Here is a 14,231-nt window from a genome sequence, read left to right as displayed (position 1 = left end):
ATTTAATTTTGTTCTCATTCTTACTTTTTCTTTAATTTGTATGTTTTTGAGACAGGGTCTCTCGCTGTGTTGCCCAGGCTGGAGTGCAGTGGTACGATCACGGCTCACTGCAGCCTTGACCTCCTGGACTCAATGGACCCTACCGCCTCAGCTTCCTATGTAGCTGGGATTACAGGCCACTGCATTCGGCCTGTTCTCACTCTTTAAACATAATATAGCTAGACATAAGATTGGTGTGCTCCATTATTTCTCTCAACATGTTGAAGGCATCACTCCATGGTTAGCTCGGGACAAGTCTGGTTTTTACTAGTTCACTCAGCACTTTAGTACCCTCTGAAAACTAAGAGCTTTCATCAAATTAAGAAATTCTTAGTCATTGTCATTTCAAATATTACAACTTCACTATATGCACCCTATTTTTTTCTTTTGAAACTCTTTTTCTAAGTCTTCTGAAGCTTCTCAATATATCATATTATTGAACTGATATTTTATATCTTTCATTTCTTTATTGATTGTCATGTTCTTGGTGGATTTCCCAATTCTATGTCATGTTTTTAAATGACTGTTCCCATCAAAAAGTATCCTGTGAAATGTGATTTATTTTCAGAATTTCTAGCTGCTTCCTTCACATATCCTCCTTTCCTATTTTATTTCTGCCTACTTTATTTCACAATCATGTTTTATTCCTTAGGTAGATAGCATGCTTTTTTAAAATCTCGTTAGTTACTCTAAGTATACTTATTTTAAAGTCATTTTCAGGCATGTCTGCTTTTGAAAATTTCACCTTGAATACATTCCTCTTCCAAATATTGATTTTGCTGGTTACTAATTCTCCCGTATGTGTTTGAGAGTTTATCCTGCAGGCTCATTTTGAGTGGCAATTTCTTATTTTAATTTTTTTCTTTACTTAAGTCTATGAGCCTCTCTCCTCATCCAAATATTTTGTGTTTTTCTCTATCCAGGGTTCCAGCACCCTTAGGCCTTCAGCCCAAGTCTAACCCTGGTAGCTTAGGGCAGTGCTTCTCTTATAATCTGTGTTAATACAGCAATTTGTTACTCTGTCCTTGAAGGACTGATGTTTCTGTAAAATTTGATAAAAATAAATTACCAAGAAAAATGACTATCTGTTCATATATCCTGGCCATATATATTACTATAAAAGCTATAAATGGCAAACAGTCCACAGATGTGTCAGTTAGGGCACCACACAACACATTGAGTTGGGGCTCCTGGCCAAAGGATATTGAGGATTTTATGGACTCAGTCATGGGTTCAACTGGTTTTGACTGCAGGTGCTTCTGCCTACCTTTCCAGGTAATCAGCTTTTGGAAACTACAGCCCCAGGAGCAGACGTTACTTTTCCTTCTCACCCTTCTTTTATGAGAAGGAGTATCCTACCCAAGTCCCTAATTTCAAAAAAGTGAAACTGGTTTGGTTCTCAGCTTCACATGAGAAACCTCAGGGAAATCAAAATCACATGACACATACTAGCCAATGAGATAGGAGGAGAAATCTGGTCAGGGTTTCTTCTTGCTTAAAAAGAAGCATAAGAAGAAGACTTAGTCTTGTCCTCTATGTAAGAATGTTGATATAAGGAGATGTGAGGTGTATGTGAGGTGTAGCAGCAGCTATTTTGTGACCATGAGGGAGTCAAGCCGAAGACAAAGCCAACATACAAAGGAGGGCAGTGCTGAAAAATAAAGAGAATTCAGGCCCCTGATGCTGATCAGTCACTGAATTAGCCAAGCCAAAAGTCATCCTTCTTCATTACCTCTCTTACCAGGTATAAAGAATGTGCTTATTATTCTAACCAGTACATCTATTATTGCTATGTGTTGAGACTAGAAGTATGTAGTGTGAACCTGTATTACCTTCTTAACTTCAAATCACTCTCATTACTGTCATAATTTTTAGGCTAATTCATGGTAATATTTTCATTAGCTTTAAAATATTTGCAGATACTTTTGGAAAATTGCTTTATGAATTGATAAGAATATTTTCTGGTTAGTATATTTAGTTTGATTGGTAAGTGAGAATTCCTGAGGTGTCCAACATTTTAGCCAACATTTATTCAGTGTCTGTTAAATCTCATACCTTGTAATGGAAGCCATGAGGGTCATTGCAGAAAGACAGGCTCTTTCCCCTTAAGGAATCTAACTAGGAGACAAACCTTACAATGACAGTATGCCATTTAGAGGGATCTGTCTAAATGAGGAAGATGTACAGCAAATTATGTAGGGGTCAGAAAAAAAACAGCAGATTTATGTAAACATTCTCAATGGATGCTTACTTACATTGATAGTTCGGTTACTAACTTCTTTCTCTACTGATCAAGCATAAACCCAGCCCATGCCCATTCTTCCATAAATGTTGAACAAGGTAGAACAGCCTGTTGGAGATGTTCTCTCTATAATTAGATGAACTGGAGAATTATTTCCAACTAGTTTCAAAATCTCTAGTTAGCACGTCTTTGAATGTCAGTGAAGCAGTTATCAAATTTGAAGAAATATTCCTTAGGGTAGTATGTTCATTAAATGTGTAACTTTGTCAGAGTGCCACCGCATTAAAGATTTTTTTACAGCCAAGTGGTGAGAAAAGTACCTTTGGAATAGTTGCTCACTGACAACATATAAAGTGAAAATTGCACGTGTTCTCAAATCTTTACACGTTTCTCCGACTGATCATTGGCTCCTTCGAAGTCTGGAGATTTGTGTGTAGCATGCCTGCAGGCTACATATGTTAAAAGTTAACAGGAAAATGTGTACCAGAAATCAGATGGAAGATTCTCTTAGATCAGTTCTTCAGTGTGCCTGCTTATTGAGCCAGATTATTAGTGGTTTCTTTACAGCTGAAAATGGAGCAGCAACCGAGTGTTTGTGTGAAGAGCTGACACATGCGATGGTTAGTTGTCAAAATCAATACCTATATTTCCATTTTATCCATGCTAATTGCAGTGTAGTTTGATTCTTTTTTAATTTTTTAGGAAATTTCTGTTTTATTCTTTTCAAGCCAGAATAGAAAAAATAAATATATGAGAAGTTATACATAAGGTAAATGTCCACCTAATATAGAAGCAGAATTGTATTTTAAGTCAAATATCTTTATAACAAAGATATTTCCAAGCCCCAGTCAATAGCTGCTTGATTTTGAGCAGCCTTTACTGCATCAGAAAGCAGAAAACAAGCAAAGCATTCTCCCAAAGATCTGTGCGATGGAAGCCAAGCTGTCGGCTACTTGTCTGATCAATTACCTCTGTTTGCTCAGCAAAGCCAACGTGTACTTTTGGCTCTATCAACAGGGATGCCAAGACTGGAAGCAACTGGGCAAGAGAACAAATAAGGAAAATAAAGTTTGAGCACCCACACAGGTCATGATACAGAGAAAAGGATTTTTTAAAGAATTGGTAAACTGGCAGGAGTGGCAATTGGTACAGCCATGTCAAAGGGTGATTCAGTTAAACATATCTTCTAAAATGAAAAGTGGTCTTACCCTATAGTCCAGGAATTCACTTCTCAATATCTATCCTAGAAAAATGCATGTGCACAAAAAGCACATGTAAGATGTTCATTGTAACATAGCTTGTATTAGATAAAAAATAAATAGCAAGTTAAGCGTCCATCAACAGGTTAAATAAGCCATGATACATACGTAGTTGTTAAATATAATGAAGGGAATCTGAATTTGTCAACATAGGGTCTTCTTTAAAACACAAGGCTGGGTGGGGAAAAAACCACATTTTTGAGTAATATATACAGCTGAACACTGTATATTGAATCAACTGATCATAAAACAATACTCTTTCTTTTCCAAAAGTACTTTATTTTCCAGAAGTTCTCTATATGCAAATCATAGAAGGAGACTTGGATGTTTACATCTCAAATTGGTAACAGTGACTACCTCTGTGGAGGTGAGAGGAGACCAGAGTTGAAAAGAAGGGATTTTAAAGAGGCGTTATGCATTTATTTGTAAGGTTTTCCTTTATACAGATAAAAGCTTAGTTTTTACACATATTTCACATATTAGTAATAAAATTAAAATAGATAAACAAATGAAAAGCAATGTAACTCTGTGTGGTTTAAATTTAAACCTATTCTATACACTTTAAGCAAGTCCTTTGGTTAAAGTCCTTTGGAGTTCTGATTCCTTGAGCTGATGTCATGATTCCAGGCATTGAGAATTCTTAGAAAGAGGAAATAGTGATATGAGGAAAGCCTCTTCCCTCTCCCCTTTTCATTCCTGTATAAGCACAAAATCAAACTAGAGTGGCCTCCTGAGCTCTGCTTCATCAGTACCACTTGGCTTGGAGCCAACTCTGTGTCACATCCCACAGTGCTTCAACACTCTCCTCATGTCTCGTAAGTCAGCAATGGATTTTTGAAACATCCTTCGATGTATTGAGATGGAACAGAGATGATGCATAGGCCATACCAACAAAAAATGTCAAGGAAAGTTGCACGGACCAAAGGTCCATGGGCTGTACTCGAAACCCTCTAGTTTCCTCATGGGAAATCTTGCCAACTGGTTACAAATGTACTGGCAAGAGACCCAAGTGAAATATGGAATCATTAAGAGTTATGGCCAGAGGAGCGTTCTGTTTCTCTTAGAGTTGGTGATATTACTGGTGCCATGTTGCTTCTGCAAGGGAAGGGATGTCTGAAAATGGAGCCAAATACAGCAGAAAAGGGAGACATGGTGAAGGAGAATCATTCTTGATAGAGCTAATTTGCTCTTCTGGATTTAACCATACCTTAGTATGGCCTTTTAAATTATGTGCACCAGGCCCGTCGTGGTGGTTCACACCTGTAATCCCAGAACTTTGGGAGGCTAAGGCGGGTGGATCATGAGGTCAGGACTTCGAGACTGGCCTGACCAACAAGGTGAAACTTTGTCTCTACTAAAAACAGAAAAATTAGCCGGGTGTGTTGGCATGCGCCTATAATCTCAGCTACTCAGGAGGCTAAGGCAGGAGACTCATTTGAACCCGGGAGTTGGAGGTTGCAGTGAACGGAGATCACGCCACTGCACTCTAGCCTGGGTGACAGAGCGAGACTTCATCTTAAAATAAATAAATAAATAAATAAATAATGTATACCAATAAAAATCACTGTTACTCCTTTGTCCCCGGATATGTCCTGTCTAATACTTTCCTCCCACTGAGGCCAGATTATAGCTCTTTGAAGGCTGATCATATTGATTTGGTGGTGAGTATAAACCAAGTTGTTGATCTCCAAGGATTGGAAGCAGAAGAAACTCATTTTGGGGAGGGGCAGTCATCAGAATCAGAGGGCTGCTCAGAGAAGAGCTCTCAACAGAGCTGTGGAATATCCTTCTCAGTGTAGCTGGAAAAGCTAAAGTGTGGAACATCCACACCCAAATAGATCCCCAGGAAGCCAGAGTAGCTCATGCTTTGTAGTAGATTTGCATTTAATCCAAGAGGACCTGTGCTCCTCTTCCAGAACTTCAGTTCATCTCCCTTGCTTAATAAAAGTCTTCTGTTACCTTGGGCAGGCACATTCTACTCTGAAGACATTTTCGCACACAATATTTGCATGTGATCCTCAAAGCCAGTCTGTAAAGGAGCCTGGTATGGAATGAAAATCTCCCCTTTGCAAATAAAGAAACTGGTGCCCAGTGGATTTCCTAAAGTCCCTGCTTAAAATTCTCCCATGGCTGCATTAGAACGGCATCTACATGCTTGTTCCCAGCCTCCTGGGCTTTTCCTGATCTGGCCTCTGTCTGCCCTTCCTCCCTCTCACTACCCCTCTTGCTCCAACCTCACTAGAGAAGCAACCCTTCCACTCACCTCTGCATTAGCACTGGCTGATTCATTATCTTGTACTTTTCTCTCGTGATCTTCACATGACTGGATCTTCCTCATCTTCCAGGTCTCAAATCAAATATTATTTTCTCGGATGCTTCCGTGCAACCCTCCCCAAAGTAGCCTTCACCACTACTTTATATCACATCACTCTTTTTATTTCCTTTATAGCTCTCACCTGCTCTGATTACATCTTATTCTTGCTGTTATTACAATTGTTGACTGGTTTATTGGTTAGGGTTCTGCTAGAGAAATAGAACCATAGAATATAGAATATGTATGTAACAGTATGTATATATAGAGACAGAGAGAGAGAGTGTGTATATATATACTGTTATGAATATAAATATAGAGACATATATACATATGGAGAGAGATTTATTTCAAGGAATTGACTTATGTGACCATATATAGATACATATATATACATATGGAGAGAGGTTTATTTCAAGGAATTGACTTCTGTGATTGTGGGGGCTGGCAAGTCCAAAGTCTGTAGGGCAGGTCAGTCATCTGGAAATCCTTGCGCAAGAGCTGACACTGCAGTCCACAGGCCGATTTTCTTCTTCCTCGGGAAAACCTCAGTTTTGCTATTGAGGTCTTTCAACCGATTAGATGAGGCCCACCCAGACTGTTAAGAATAATCTCCTTTATATAAAGTCAATTGATTGCAGATGTTTACTACATCTACCAAATATCTTCATACCAACACCTAAATTACTGTTTAATTAAATAACTGGATCCTGTAGCCAAGTTGATGCATAAAGCTGACCATCAGAACTGATTTCTTCCTCATCTTTCTTCTCCCATAAGAAAGGAGATTTCATGTGGAGAGAGGTCTCTGTTCTGTTCACTGGTGTATCCCTAGGCCCTTGTATTACTGAGTGAGTGACCAGGCAGCTATTTTCCTTCAAGTGGTTCAGATAAGCCAAGGTCACAGCTCAGGGGGGCCACAAGATGGCATCTGCTGGAGGGTGCCAGAGTAGCTGCCCACTTATCCCTAACTCACCAGAAGCTGAGACTTGGTGCCAGAGGTCTCCAATCAGTGATCAGTAGCCCTGACCATTGCCATGTGGGTCCTTCCTACCTTCAGTGAGAGTGAATAACCATGCCCCTCTACCCTCCCAGCTTTGCACCCCACAGCCTCACTCAAGAAGTTATCTCAAGACAAAGTCAGAGCTTCCCAGAAAGCCTGCCATGGTGGAGTCCTGAGAGCAGCCTTTGAAGACAACATGCCATGGACTCAGGCTGATTCAGGGAGTTAACGCATCTGAAGCTGCGCCTTAGATGGAGCAAGGCCAGCTGCCCTTTCAAACAAGGCATTAAGGAATAGTGTTCACCCAGTGCTCTTCTGCCCTTCATAGTGGCAGGTGGCACTACTGAGCCCCTTCAGGGGACTGTCTCTGCAGTATGAAGGGAGTCAAGAGAGGGATACGCCCAGCTGAGGCAGGCATGGGCATCTTCATCATTTTAAATACATTTTACACTACTATTATTATACTTATTTATGTGTGTTTATTTCTTATACATCTGCCCCATTAGAATGTGAACATTTTTAGAACAGGAATCTCGCTGAACATCCTATCAGTTAGAACAGTGCTTGGTCTTAGAAAACGCTCAACTGATATTTGAGGAATGAGGGAAGGAAAGAAGGAAGGAATGAAGGAAAGAAGGAAAGAAGGAAGGAAGGAAGGAAGGAAGGAAGGAAGGAGAGGGAAAGGAAGGAAGGAAGGAGAGAGGGAAAGAAAGAAGAAAGGAAAGAAAGAAGGAAGGAAGGAAGGAAGGAAGGAAGGAGAAAGGGAAAGAAGGAAGGAAGGAAGGAAGAAGGGAGGGAGGGAAGGAAGGAAGGAAGAAAGGAAGGAAGGAAGCAGGGAGGAAAAAGAAAGCAAGGCTGGAGAAAAAACAAGGAGAGCAGAAAGTAATTTATTATCATTCCCTGAACCAGCCTTAGAGGCTTAGATGTTCCTGAAATCTGGGTTCTGGAGGTTGGAGGGGTTAAGTAGCAGGTTAGCTTTGGATCCCTCATCTAGGGTTTTCTACCCTCTGGTACTGGGTCAACATATTTTCATGGTGCAACAACGTGGCCAGAATCACTGAAAGCTGACTGAGTACTACCTCAGCACTAAGTTTTTGTTTGTTTGTTTGTTTGCTTGCTTGTTTGTTTTGGAAACAGGGCCTTGGTCTGTCACCCAGGCTGTAGTGGCGGTGATGTGATCATTAATATCTCACTGCAGCCTCATACTCCTGGGCTCCAGTGATCCTCTTACCTCAGCCTCCTGAGAAGCTGAGACCACAGGCACAAGCCATTGCACCCAGCTGGTCAGTGGATTTCACAGTGCATTGTGGATGTTGTGGTCATTTGCTTTTCATCCTGGAGGTCAGAGATAAATTGGTGACACTGATTCTGAATGGGAAATGAAAGACGGTGCCCGGAAAAGGGGAAGTAAAGGAGTAGTTTTACCAGCCACAGTTCTGCACCAGTGATTTTTGGGCGAACTGCTTTCCTATCTGTGACTGGAATCCTATCTTCAAAATTAAGGGGATGAAGACAATCAGTAGAACTTGGGCTTTATTTTTAAGCTGTGGAGTCATACAAGGAACCCCAATATATTAAAAAAGGACAAAAGTATAATTTAGTTTTCATGTATATTATAGTATTTTCAAATGGATAGCATTTACTTATATAAATAAAAACAGTAATACCCCTGAGAGTAAACCAAACGTTGAAATCTATGGTAATGGAAGAAAGAGCCCACTTTATATTTGCTATCATCATGTAATTTATTTTTGAATTTTGTTTTCATGCAAAACAAGGAGACTTTCACAGAAAAACAATTTCAGACAGTAAATGCTTATTTTTTCAATTTCATAATCTTCAGTTTAACCAAAACGGCAACTTAAGCCTTATTCCAAGTCTTCAGAGATGTACCTTAGCCTGGCAATACAATTTAACATGTTTGGGGTCACCAATAGGCTAAAGTATATTTTATTAGCTTACGAGCAGCTGATTGTTTTTTAATTTCCACAGTATGGTTAATAAATATTCAAAAGAATGCTTTTGGGTCCCCTGAAGCATCTCCAAGTAAACAATCTGAACATCATTAAGCTAGAGGATTTGTAAAAGTTCCTCTAGTTCTAAATGGCTCTTAATCTGATTATGTATATATAAATGCAGTGGCTTGGTCATAGCTCACTACAACCTCGAACTCCTGGGCTCAGGTGATCCTCCCTCTTCAGCCTCTCCTAGGACTACAGGTATGTGCCATTATGCCTGGCTAAATTTTTATTTTTTATTTTTTATTTTTGAGACAGGAGTCTTGCTATGTTGCCCAGGCTGGTCTTGAACTCCTGGCCTCAGGCAATCCTCCCACCTCAGCCTCCCAAAGTGCTGGGATTACAAGCCTGAGCCATCACACCTGGCCTGTTTATGTATTTATTGAGGAGAGACTGTGTGCTAGTGCCCAGAGACAAAGGTGACTACAACACAAACAGCCCTTTGTATATACAGCTTAACTCTACAGGTAATTTTCAGCATTTTTCACTGTAAGGTAAGTGTTTTCACATATTATTTTCTTTCATCTCCTAAAATAAATATGTAATGTACATACTATCATTTCCTCATTGCATAAATGGGGAAACAGAGGCTTAGAGAAGTTAAGAATTTTTCCGAGGGCAACAGCTAGTAAATGGCAATGCTGGGCCTCAAATTCGCAAGAGTCCGCTGTGGATTTCTTGCTCTTAACCATTTGGCAACATTTTCTGAGTCTGTCAAAACCCTGCTTCAGTGCAGAAATGGCTCTGGCCCCTTGCTCATCTGGGAGGAAGGTGGGGTGGCGCACCAGCTCCAGGAGGGCGGTGACTGACTCCTGCAGGCCCCGCTCCTCTGGTTTGCGCTGATAATGCTGCTCTCCTCCCAGCTCAGCAGCCAACCCCACCCCCACCCTACCCGAGCTGCTGGCAAGGCTGCCAGGTTTCCCGGGCAGGGAAGAAGAAAGCCTCCCATTAGCAGGAGGCTGCGGTTCGGAGCGTCCCTGGGACGAGAAGCATCTGTTGCTGCTCCCCATTGTTCCAGCTGAGAGCACGCTAATTGTCCCCTCCAAAGTTGGGCTGCCGTCTCTTGCCAGAGGGAAATTATGGACCCTTTTTCAGCAGGCGCTGTCCTTTCCGCAGCTGTCAGCTGAATGGCCCCAGGAGGAACAGACTGATTCGGAGGGTGGGGGGAAGTCCATCTTGCATCGTGATCCACGCGAAGGAAAGTCCGCACAGCCCTGAAAGGAAGCAGCGCACCCAGCAGACGGACTCCACCCAAGAACACACAGGCCGAGGGACAATGACCTTTCTTGAGCATCCATATGATTCCACGGCCTGTGGGATGGTTTGCACTGCTGCTGTTGGATCATTCAGGGGCTTGAATGCGGGCAGCATTTTGGAGTAAAAAAAGTAGAACATGCTTGGGAATCAGACGAGGCTGGGTTCAAATCTGAGCGTTGCCACTCATTAACCACGACCTTGAGCAAATCACTGTCACTTATCCACCTTGCAGGGCAACTGGGAGGAATCCAGAAGCCAATAAATAACTATGAAATAGCTAGCACAGGCTGGCATAGAGCAGGTGCTTGATACGGATGACTTTTTGTTATCATTATTACTATTATTATTATAACACTGTGTTGAAACACAGGAGTGAAGACAGCCCACATACAGGAGGGTCTCGTAAGTAAAGAAGTAAGAACATCACTCATGTATTAAAAAAATATTTTAAGTTACCTACTAGGTTGCAGGTACTGTGTAGGCAGCTAAATCCCCAGAGAGACCTGGGTCTACTTGGAAGTCAAGCAAGATGGATGTCCTGAACAGGAGCTGGAGAAACAGCTGTTTTACAATGAAAATGGCCCCCAGCAGAAAGAAGAGCTTGGGCAGAAACCCAGAGATGACAGGAGCAAGGAATGCTTCATTTGAGGATCTGAAAGTAGCCCAGTGCTGTCAGAACTCAGAAACTAAGCACTGGGGAGGATCAATAATAAAACAGATAATTAATAATGGAAGGACATCACCCTTGGCCCTGGTCTTCTGGCTAGAGTCTGCCATAGAGTCTATGGCAATGACTGAGATACCTCACTTCACGTGGGATGTACAAGGGCAGAATGGTGAGGATGAGACACAAGGAAGGTTTGAGGCAATGCAGCATACACGTTAGTGCATTGACTACCACTTTGTAATGCACCACGAAGTGACATGGTAGACTGTCCCTGGGCTGCAAGGAGGGACTGCACACTGGGGCAGTTCCCGGGAGACAAGAAGAAGGAAGATTTATCTGCCCAACTCTTTCTCCCATTTCCCATTGGTAAAGATTCACTGTTTTCAGGTCGTTTCCTCTGTCTCCGCAGTGGCCACTCAGAGAGTCATCTCTCTTCCCAGGATGCAGTATTGTGTGCCAGTCTGAAAGAGGAGGCAGAACCCAGCACACTAGGGTGAAGACCAAGAGACAGCAAGCAGGAGGCAGGCGAGGGCGTCTGCGGGGATGTTCAAAGCCTGTGTGCTGGCTCAGGGGAGCATGGATTCCAGAGAGGAAGGGGAGGAGCATCGTCTTTATTGATTGTTATAGCATAGGCTGCTGGTGTTCACTCATGTGCCATTCTCTTTTCTTCTATTCAGCTAAACTATATTTCCTATATCCCCACCTCTACCCATTGCATTTAAGTGGGAGCCTGTGACTGATTCTGGCCAATGAACCATAAGCAAAAATGATGTATGCAGCATGTTCAGGGCTGGCTGGAATGCCTCCTGCAGTTTCTTCCACTGTCTTTTACTCTCTTGTCCCCCAAGACTATAGAAGACAGCCTGGGGCCAGGCATGGTGGCTCATGCCTATAATCTCAACACTTTGGGAGGCTGAGGCAGGAGGATCACCTGAGGTCAGTTCAAAGATCAGTCATGGTGAAACCCTGTCTATACTAAAAATCCAAAATTAACCAGGCATGGTGGCGCAAGCCTGTAATCTCAGCTACTCAGGAGGCTGAGGCAGGAGAATCGCTTGAACCCGGGAGGTTGCAGTGAGCCGAGATCGCACCACTGCACTCCAGCCTGGGCAATGAGCAAAATTCCATCTCAAAAAAAAAAAAAGAAGAAGACAACCTGGGAGAGTCACAAGGTAGAAATCTGGCTCCTCAAGTCACCCCCTAGAAGACAGTCATTCTGAAGAGCTTCCCACTAGAAACACCCTTACTAGACTTTGAGTAAGTGAGTAATAAACTTAGATGGTCTTGAAGTGCTAAGCTAAGGGGTCGCTTGCTACATGAAATGACATCACTGTGCCCTAATGGATACCTGAGCCCATGATGCTCCACAGGTACTGTGCTAGGTTAGCCCAAGTCAACCTCACAACAACCCCAAAAGAGGGAATTAGTATCCCTATTTTACAAGTGAGTAAATGAGATTCAGAGAGATTGTCACTTGGCCAAGGTCACAGCAAGTAAAGGAGGAGTTTGGATACAAACCCAATCCTGGCTTTCTCTTTCCACTGAGTCATTCTGCTTGCTCCCCTGGAGTGGGGAGTGACGTGGGAAGAGAGAGGAGGAAGACACACATTCCTGGCTTTGAGTGGGCTAGCCCAACCCTGCGGGGGAGTCCAGACGCTGGTTTCATCCTCATTCCTGCTCCAGAAAAACACCAGAGTCAACTGCCAGAGAGAGAAACTCCGGAGAAATTAGTAGGAATGACTCGGTCACTCAGAGTCCCCTCTTTTATGCTTCGTGGGACAGAGTGATGGAGAAATTTGGAGAAGACTCATAATTAGCAATCACAGGGGTTAAATTAAAAAGAAAGAAAAAACATCACTTAACCAGTCAATGAAATTAGATAAAATTATCTGCTAGTATTTATACAAAGATCTAATGCTGCCCTGTACAATAAAGGCTCTATATGGCTTGCAAGATACAGTAAAATTAATTGTATATTGGGCTGCCAGGCCCTGTTAGAATGGTGTGTTTATTTAAGCAGTCCCAGAGCTTCAAACATTTGAGTTGTAAAGGCCCAGTCGCTGTGAGGGGCTTGAGGAAGAGAAGCTCAGGTCCTTGCATTCTCCCTGGGGCCAAGTACCCACGAGCTTTTATGGTTTTATATTCTGTTGGGTGTTTTTCCTTTAACAGCCCTTCCTGACAACACCTGGCAGAGCCCTGAACATGAATAGGTGTGATCTGTCTCTGAGTTTTTGCTCCATAGCAAGTCAGAAGGGAATTAGAAGTGACTGTCTTTACTTAAAAACTGGATGAGGACAGTCTCTATGTATAGGGATTCAGACTGGATAAAGGATGTCAGGTTCAAGTTCATTGAAGAAAAGACAAAAATGAGTTCGAGCAAGCTTGACTGGGAGAAATCAGGACACTGTGAAGAGATGGCTCCCTGTTCACCAAAGGTAGTTCTGGTTGTTGCTAGGAAGCTGCTTCCCAGGCAGGGCTATGGTTTCCTGTCTCCCTGGCACCAAGGTGGGGCCGTGGAATGTTACCAATGGGATATGAGCAGAGGTCCCAGGTGACTCTTTCAGACCAAAGAACTTGAGAAGCAGAAGTGCCTGCAATCCCCCTCCTTTTTTCCTTCTGCTAGCTTCCTGTGGAAGAGCACAGTCACCCGGAAGTTGCATGTTAAAGATTACAGTGCCACAAAATAAAAGGAGCCTGAATCCCCGAATCACCATCTGGAGACGAGCTAATGGCCAGTTAGGAAGATCTGTTTCAGAATTAAAGTGAATGTAAAGTAAACTTCTATTATGTTTACGCCATTATATTTTGAGGATTTTTTAAGAGCAACTAGTATTAAACCAATACAGTAACATTAAATCCTAAGATTGAGGAAGATTACCTTCTTTTTACATGCATTAATGTGTAGCAAATATATTGCTGCTTTCCCCTACTAAGCCCACTGGAAATGTTGTTAGTAGATTATAACATTTTTTATCATTCTTTCTGTGGCCTCAGAACTCCTCTTAACATTATAATTATTACTAATTTATTATGAGTTCTATGAAGATGTAACTGAGAATAATACCTATTCTGACACAACTGTAAATTTATTGGGACCAGTGTTGACAAATCTCTCATGTAGCACATCATCAAAACAGGGCAGCAGCTCAAAAATGTTGCTGAATGAGTGAATTAATTAATTAATTAAACTATAGGTGTTCTGCAAAGATCTTATTCTGATATATTTGCAACCTTCCCTGGGTCAGAGAACTGCTAAAACATGGGAACTGATAAGTATCAGAATAATTAAACTCAGGTATTAAGACCTCTAATGGACTTGATGGAGCCTTCCTAGAATGGTAGGTCTGTAGTCACTGATGATCTCTCACACTTTACTTTACCTTGCCTCTACAGAAAAAGCAATCCAAACTGTTCAGATCTGCTTTGAGATCCAGT

Source organism: Rhinopithecus roxellana, chromosome 20 (genome assembly GCF_007565055.1).
Source record: "Rhinopithecus roxellana isolate Shanxi Qingling chromosome 20, ASM756505v1, whole genome shotgun sequence".
In the NCBI taxonomy this organism is placed as follows: domain Eukaryota; kingdom Metazoa; phylum Chordata; class Mammalia; order Primates; family Cercopithecidae; genus Rhinopithecus; species Rhinopithecus roxellana.
The sequence above is the reverse complement of the archived record's forward strand: the minus strand, read 5'-3'. Positions refer to the sequence as shown.